This window comes from Pongo pygmaeus, chromosome 10 (genome assembly GCF_028885625.2).
Source record: "Pongo pygmaeus isolate AG05252 chromosome 10, NHGRI_mPonPyg2-v2.0_pri, whole genome shotgun sequence".
Classification (NCBI taxonomy): Eukaryota; Metazoa; Chordata; class Mammalia; order Primates; family Hominidae; genus Pongo; species Pongo pygmaeus.
The window spans coordinates 11,957,358-11,966,787 of NC_072383.2; positions in this window are offsets into that span (position 1 = coordinate 11,957,358).

Genomic DNA, 9,430 nt, shown 5'->3' on the forward strand with positions numbered 1-9,430 from the left:
GTTCAAGCGATTCTCCTGCCTCAGCCTCCTGAGCAGCCGGGATTACAGGTGTGTGCCACCATGCCCAGCTAATTTTTGTATTTTTCTTAGTAGAGACAGGGTTTCACCATGTTTGTCAGGCTGGTCTCGAACTCCTGACCTCGTGATCCACCCACCTTGGCCTCCCAAAGTGCTGGGATTACAGGTGTGAGCCACCGCGCCCGGCCTCAATAAGTATTTATTAAGTGTATAACACATGGCAGAAACTGCTAGATACTGAAACTATAATGGCAAATAAGTCAATTCCTGTCCTCTGAATTGGTTACTTAGTAGAGAAGATAGACATGTAAACAAATATAGTGGAGAGTGACATAGGCAATAATAAAACTATGTACAAGAAATCGAATTAGTATGGATAATTAACAACTAACGGTTGGGAAGAAGTGTCAAAAAAAGCTTCTTAGATACAGTGACACCTGAGCAGGATTTCTAAGGGTGCACTGGGGAAAGAGGTTCATAAATCAAGGGAGCATCGTGCTGAAATGGTGGTGATGGAACATGGTATATGCAGACAACTACAAAAATTCACTTCTACTAATAGTCCAAGGGAGGAAGGCATGAATATGAGAATGGAGGTATGGACAGAGGCCAGGTCAGGGTAAGTTAGAGGGCTCACTTAACCTTGTAGAAAATGAGGAGCCATTGGAGACTTTAAAGAGAAATAACATAATCATATTCTTGCGAAAGATCATCTGGGCTGCTATGTGCAGGACAGATTACCAGGAACAAAACCAGAAGCAGCAGCACCTGTTCAAGCCTGTATTCTAGTCACAGAAGTAAAGCTGAAGAGGAGAAAATGGATGTGAGCAATATCCACAAGGGAAAATAATAATATACACATAAGGAATGGGGAAGAGAAGAGCAAAAATAACTTCCTATTTCGCCTTCCCTTCTTTTGGAGTTGGAACACTCAAATGGTGTGATGGGTGTCACTGGGGCTAAGGGGACAAGGCTGGCCCAGCTGGGAGATTCTTTACATGCAGGAGGACCAAGTGAATGAGTCAACATATCAAGGAGAGTGGAAATGCAACTTCTCACTGTTGAAGAAAGGAGTTACAAATATGCAAAGGGGAAAATGTGATATTGGATTGGAATTGAAGGCATCAGTCTGAAATTATGGATTTTAAAGATAGGAATGTGATAGATGATAGATAGGTAGGGATAGATAGGTAAATTGAGAAGCAGAAATGTATGAATGTGTTATATTTCCTAGTCCAGGAGCAATGATACCCCAGGTGCAATGAGCATCCTAGCATTTAGATGTCAGTTTCTAAATACCTTTTTCCACTAAAAGGAACCAGGGCTCCTTGGAGAAATGTCCACTTCCAGGGCTGGGGCAGGGAAAGAACAAGAACGAGCCTGGAACTCTATTGTACTGAAAGTAAGGAAGCACTCAGATAATTATGAGGACATGTCTAAAGGACACAGGCTCACGCCTGTAATCCCAGCACTTTGGGAGGCCGAGGTGCGTGGATCACGAGGTCAGGAGATCCAGACCATCCTAGGTAACACGGTGAAACCCCATCTCTACTGACAATACAAAAAAAATTAGCCAGGCGTGGTGGCGGGCGCTTGTAGTCCCAGCTACTCAGGAGGCTGAGACAGGACAATGGCATGAACCCAGGAGGCAGAGCTTGTAGTGAGCCGAGATCACACCATTGTGCTCCAGCCTGGGCAATAGAGCGAGACTTCCTCTCAAAATAAATAAATAAATAAATAAATAACACAGGAGCCAGCTTCATGGGGCTCCAGTTGTCCACATCTAGGTCATTTTGTGCATCAAAATAAAAAATGATAGTAACTGATTATAATTCATTGAAAAATCAAATCTCATGAATCCATACTTATATAATACATGACTGAATAAATATGAGAGAGAAGAGAGAGCTCTAACTTATAGTAGAATGCCAACTAATAAATGTAAATGTAATTATGGAATTAGAAAATTGTTACTATTATTATCTTGAGACAGGGTCTTACTCTGTCACCCAGGTTGGAGTGCAGTGGCGCAATCACAGTTCACTGCAGCCTCAACCTGCCGGGCTCAAGCAATTCTCCCACCTCAGCTCCAGAGTAGCTGGGACTTCAGGCATGTGCCACCACAAGGCTATTTTTGTACTTTTTATAGAAATAAGCTTTCATCATGTTGCCCAGGCCGGTCTCAACTCCTGGGCTCAAACAATCCACCTCAGCCTCCCAAAGTGCTGGGATAACAGGCATGAGCCACCACACCCAGCCAGAAAATTATTATTTTGCAACCATTATAGTTATAACTAATTTAGATAGAATCATCATTGGATGGAAAAACTAGTAGGTGAAAATTTGATGAGGAAATGGATACAGTCTCAAAGTATCTCCCCCAAAATATTAAGTGCTTATTAGTAGTTTAGAAATACAAATTACTTACTAGTTAGCTCTATAGTGTAGAAACCTAGCCAATATCATCTTAATCGAGTGATAAAATATAATGTTATCTATAAACAGGATAAATCCATATTAAGTTACTCCTAACAAACTGAGAAAACACAGCATCACTTCCGTGAATGTCCTGCCAGAAATGCACTACCCAAATCCGACAGTGAGGAAACATCGGACAAACCCAAACTGAGGGACATTCTACAAAGTAATTAGCCTATTCTCTTTAAAAACATCCAGGTTATGAAAAACAAGGAAAGAATGAGAAAATGTTCCTGATTAAGGGAGACTAACAGAGATATAATGACTAAATACAACACATGATCCTGGGTTGGATTCTGGAATTATAAAGAACGTTATTGGAAAATTGGTGAAATCTGAATGGAGTCTATGGATTGTGGCTGTATTACATCAATGTTAAATTCCTGATCTTTTTCATTTCTTTTTCCTTTTTCTTTTTTTTTTTTTTTTTTTTTTAATAACAGAGTCCCTGTCATCCAGACTGGAGTGCAGTGGTACAATCCCGGTTCACTGCAACCTTCACCTCCTGGGTTCAAGCGATTCTCCTGTCTCAGCCTCTCAAGTAGCTGGAATTACAGGCGTGTGCCACCACACCCCATGTAATGTCCCAATCTTGATGGATGCACTCTGGTTATAGAAATGTCCTCATTTTAAGGAAATACATGCCAAAGTAGTAAAGGCTCATGGGGCGTCATATTTGCAACTGCTCTCACCTGGTTCAGAAAAATTTAAGAGCAATAATACGTATAAATGTGTAGATAGAATAAGAAGACAAACATGGTAAAATGTTAACAACTGGGGAATCCGGATGAAAGCTGTACAGAAGCTCTTGTGCTACTACACCTGCAACTTTTCCATAAGTTTGAAATTGTTTCAAAATGAAAAAAACGTACAAGTATCCTAGAAAATGCAAACTCATCCGGAGCGATGGAAAGCATGTCACTGGTTGTCTGAGTGGGATGGGCGTCAGGATTACGAAGGGGGCACAACAAGGAAACTTGGCAGGGAGGATATGAATATCCTTTTTTTTTTCTTTTTTAGAGACAGGGTCATGCTCTGTCACCCAGCTCATAGCTCACTGCAGCCTCAAACTGCAGGGCCCACAGGATCTTCCTGCTGAGCAATTGGGACTACAGGCTCAAGCCACCACGCCTGGCGGTTTTTTTGTTTCCTTTTGGTGGAGACAAGGTCTTACTATGTTGCCTGGGGCTGGTCTTGAACTCCCGGTCTCAAGGAAATCCTCCCACTTATGACTCCCAAAGCACTGGGATTACAGGCGTGAGCCACCATGCCCAGCCATGTTCATTATCTTGATTGTGTCAGTGGCCTCTTTGGTGTAAAATAGGTCAAATTTACTATGTTGTACACTTTAAAAATCTATTAATAGGTTAAATAACATGAGATAATTGTTTTTTAATTCCTAATATTTGCCTAGGGAATGCAACCAACCTCTTCATCACATGAAGACATTTTTTTTCACGCTTTTCCATGTTCCTGAAATGCCCTCTCCTAGGAGCTTCCTCCAATTTATCTACTCCTTCATATTCAAGAAGGTGATGGAGTTCCATCTTCCTCCATTAACTCCCCCATACTGAAATCTGCTATATCTTTCATTCATTTGAAGCTTATTGTTACAATACATACAATGGAAATCTACAATATTTTTATTGCTACAGTTATCATTTCAATTGTTATGTTTTCTGCTTATTTTTGTATCAGAGTTGAATCAAGATGTTTAAGTCCCTGGAGAGTTAAGTATTGTGTAGGAGGAAGAATATCAAGGTTGTGAGGAAAAAAACCTTGTTGTGGCTGAGAAACTGGGCTGGAGTCAGGAGGCTGATGATGGCCCCAGTTCTACCACTAACTAGCCATGTGCCTACGACATTTCATTTCACCTCTTGAGATCTAAGTTTCCCCATACGTCAAAGCAAAGGTGAGGTCAATATCATCTATAAAATGTTCTTGACTTTCGAATTATTTGAGTAGTGGCCGCTAGATGGAACCCGTGAACCCATATCCACACATGAGCATTTCAAGGAGAGGAGGTGCTGAAGCAGGAAGCCAAAAAGCCAGGGTGACAGATTATCCTGTGCTTCGTGCAACAAGGATAGTCTGTAGGAACAACAAGAGAAGTTGTCTCTCAGACAATGGTGTCCTAGCCTAGACATGTGGGCTAGGAAATTAGTGATCAGAGGAAGTCAGACCAAAGCCAAAGTCAGAGACATTTTCTGTTCTCCTATTCACTAAACCCCAAGGCTCTTTAGCATGAAGTATGCAGACCCCGTGTGATTTTCTGTGTTATCTAAAGTAAAACTTATTTAGAGTTCCACATATTTTTAACCAAATATACTTAATGAACATTGTTCTGAGAGAAAGGGGATTCCAGTCGCTTCTGTCAAAGGCATTCAAGGATATGGAGAGAAATAGCTTTTTAGAATTTGAAAATAAAATTTCTATGAAATTGGTCAAAATGGATGAGAAGGAAAAAACCTCTCAAGCGGTAAGTAGGTAGAAAAACGATCGCTTTGTGCCATTTTTATATGTTAACAAATTATGTTAACATTTATTGAACACATCAAACCCTGCAGTATAACTGATTCTTCAATAAGTGTATACAAGTCACACATAGAATGAGTGGCATGCTGGGTGCTCCTTGAATAATCCTTTTCTTTTACCGTTAAGTTTCCTGCTGAATATTTCGAAACTCTTTGCAAACTGACTTCAGCACCTCTGTGGGATATTCCCTTCCACTGCCAACACTTAGTTGTCAGAAACTCTGTCTTTGGGAAGCATGCTACATTTTCTAGAACAAATATAGATACTTAAGAAATGATGAAGGATGATGATGATGACGAATGATGACAACACTCTGATGCAATTCATATATCACAATATTATCCAGATCCAACAAACACTGAGAAAATGGTGTGTTGCAGGAATTTTAATTCCTTCATTTCTCAAACATCTTTGTCAATAGTCATTTTTAATGTTATTTTATAGATGATGAAACAATCTTAGAGATGTTAAGTAACTGGTACTAATAATACGGGTGGCAAAGACAGAATTCAAAATCTGGATCTCTTGATTTATTTTACTTTATTTTATTTTTTAGAGACAGATCTCGCTTTGTCGCCTGTCAAAGGCTAGAGTGCAGTAGCGTGATCATAGTTTACTGCAGCCTCGAACTCCTGAGCTCAAGCAACCCTCCCTCCTTAGCCTTCCCAGGTCTCCTGATTTCAAGTGCAGTTCTTGCCAACACACAGTGGTAAAGGGTATGATTACCTAAGCCTTAGCACAGAAGGTAGCACCCCTCACTGGTGAGCTATCATGAAGCTATGTGACAATTTTCTCCATCTTTTTTAGAGTTGTTTTCCTTGTCTTCCTCCTCATCACGATTATTATTGCTTTTTCATTCAGCAAAAAAGAATCTGGTAGGAGACTGCACAGAAGCATGATCACTTGCTATCAACAGTGTAACCCTACGTAACTTCCCTAATCCCTAGCAAATGAGGGAAAAATCATATACAGGCACTGACAAATAGCAACAAGAAAGGGCAACAAAATTACTAAAGAGTAACGCCATCCTCCCCAACTCAAACCAGGGAAAGTAAGCTTGCCTAGGAACTTAGGCTGAAACTCGCCACAGTGCCAAAAACCTGTTTTCTTAAAAAGAGGTAGTGCAGATAGTGAATCCGCTGAGCCACATAGGGTAGGAGTTTGCTTTAAGTGCTTTTCTTCTTGCCCACAAACTAGTGTAGGATGTGACTGGCTCCAGCTGATCCTTATCAAGGCAGCTAGTTCTGAGGGCTTGGTTAATAAGCTCTGTTTACTTAAGAGAGCAAACAGAAGACACATGAATTGGAAAAGGATATCTAAAATGTCCCCTAAGGCTTCATAAAGTTGACATCTTTCGTCGTGACTTCTACAGTTCAGGAAACCAGGTAGCAGTAAACAATTATGAACTCTACTCACTAGCCCTGTCACTTTCACATCAAACTGGGGATATTGTCCTTTGAACAGAAGACTCTCACGAGGAAAGCACAGATTCCTTCTAGGTGGGAAGAAAGCTTTGTCCCTGCTCCATGTCTGCTGATCTGCAGGAAGCAGAGAGAGCAGGGCTGTTCAACTCCGTTTCCCTAATGACGTCCCAGCCTCTTTCAGTTCTGTGAGCAAAACCAAGGCTGGGTTTGTTAGCACAGCCTGTGACAAAGCCTGGGCAGGTCCTTGTATTCTGGCAAAGGCTGAACCAAAGAGCAGTCTCATTGCACTATTTACTTTCTTTTTGTTATACTGTCTTGGCTCAGCACAATCAGTACAGTCCGATGCTGCAGAAGACAGACTGTTCCCTCTCTCTTCCCACAGTGTTTCTCGTCTACCTTTTGCCCTTACTCGGTGGGAAGAAATTTCTTCTTGACCTCAGCAGTCCTTTCTGACAATTACCATATGCCTCAAGAGACCTGGGAAGCTTCACCCTGTCTGACAGTGTCACAGGGAGACAATTCCTATCCAGAATAAAACTGAAAGCTTTAAAAAAAAAAAAGGAAAGAAAGAAAGAGAAAGAAAGAAAGACTGTAATAAGTTACCTTGTCTCTGGGAGATTCTGTAACAATGAATTGCACAGGCTAATTATCCCCTCTATTAAAAAGTTTTTAAAAGGTTCCTCTTCATCATTTAGAGTATGTTGCCTTGGCGCTGGCCTGGAGAGGGTTGGCACAGGTAGCCAGGCCGAGTTTAATTAAAGAGTTTCCGTGTGTCAGCAGCAGAGAATAACAGTCTCACTTCTCCAACTCAGCAGCAGACTTTGATTAAAGTGAGAAACAGCCAAGATTCCGGGGAGCGCGTCTTTCTCCTGTCTCCTCCCCCAGATGTGCGGGTGTCCTTCCCCCAACACCATGGAAGAAGGGGTCCAGGAAGGAAATGTCACACTTGCCTGTGCCCCCCACCTGGTCTGCAGAAAGGCAGAGAAGACCGACTCATGGAGGACAAAGACGGCCTCTGTCTGGAGCTTCTATGAGTTACATAATGTATAAGTGATTTCACTACAAAGCAGTGAAATTTTTGAAAGTTAACCAGGTAGCCCTTTTTTATTCTAATTCATAGAAAATACTTTTATTTGTTGAGTTAACTACAAGGTTTTACTTGCTTAATTTTTGTAAAGTTGTTTGTTTTGTGAATAAGAAACCTATGGTCCAAGGGTATATAGTGAAAAGTAAGTCTTTCTCCCATCTCATTGCCCTGGCCACCCAGCTACAATTTTCCTGTATACCCTTGCAAATATATTTTACTCCTTTCTAGGCTTAAGTGTCTGTGTGTGTATCTCTCTCTCTGTGTGTGTGTGTGTGTGTGTGTGTGTTTATTGTTTATCTGAAATTCAAATTTACTGATGTATCCTATGTTTGATCTGGCAACCCTATACTAGCTGTAACCCTGTACTAGGCCCTCTCAGAGGGCACAGATAGGAGCTACATATATTAACCCATATATATACACATATCTATTATGATTTTTATATATATGGTTAAATATGAGTTCATACTCATATTTCTGACTCTAATCCAGTATCACAGGGTTCCTTCTAGCCTTCTGCCTTTGCTTACCTATAACTTCTGTCTCCAACAGTGAAAAACCTGACCCCCACTATCCACTTTTATTTCCTTATTTGCCCATTATTACTTACGGTGCATGTAAAGCTGTTTCAGCATAGGTAATACCCTCCCACCCCAAACCGATGAGAAACAAACTTGCCAGTTGGAACACAGTGCTTATGTCCAGTGCCTTTGGCCTTTAGCCTCACAATTATAAGTCAGAGCAGCACCTGCAAGATTACTTTGGTTTGCTCCTTTTCCCAACCCCTTCAAAGATGTTATGTGTACAGTTACACTCATTCATGAAAGTCTGCAGTCCCCACCATCCTGGTTGATATTTTTTTAATTGTATACATTAGAGTTCCCTCTTTGTGATGTACAGTTCTATGGATTTTGACAAATGCAGAGCCATTTATCCACAACTCAGTATCATACAGAATTGTTCCTACCCCCCCACCCCCTCCCCACCTCCACCTTTTGGAGACAGAATCTTTCTCTGCCACCCAGGTCGGAATGCAGTGGTGCGATCATAGCTCACTGCAGTCTCAAACTCCTGGGCTCAAGCAATACTTTTACCTCAACCTCCTGAGTAACTGGGACTACAGGTATGTGCACACATGCCCAGCTAATTTTTTTACTTTTTGTAAACATGGGATCTTGCTATTTTTCCCAGGCTGGTCTTGAACTCCTAGCTCAAGCGATCCTCCCACCTCAGCCTCCCAAAGTGCTGGGATTATAGGTGTGTGCCACCACACCCAGCCCAGAACAGCTCTGTCACCCTAAAAATTCCCCCCATGAATTATCTCTGCAGTTAATGTACAGTTAATCTACCCTCTTCCTATTGCCACCAACCCCTGGCATCTGTTTTCCATCCCCATAGTGTAGCTGCTTCTAAAATGTCATATGAATGGATTTATACAATGTGTGCACCCTTTGGAGTCTGGCTTCCTTCAATTAGCAAAATTCACGTAAGACTCACCCACATCATTGTGTGGATCAAGAGTTTATTCTTTTTTTCACAGCAGAATAGTACTCCATTATATGAATGTACCATGGCCAGGAATTGTGGCTCATGCCTGTAATTCCAACTCTTTGGGAGGCCAAGGCGGGAGGATCGCTTGAGCCCAGGAGCTTGAGACCAGCCTGGGCAACATAGGAGACCCCGTCTCCATGAAAAAAAAAAAAATTAAAAAAAACATTAGCCAAGCATGGTGGTGCATACCTGTAGTCCCAGCTACTCTGAAGGCTGAGATGGAAGGATCGCTTGAGCCCAGGAGTTTGAAGCTGCAGTGAGCTATGATCATGCTACTACCCTCCAGCCTGGGCAAGAAAGTGAGACCCTATCTCAAAACAAAGCAAAACAAAAATTA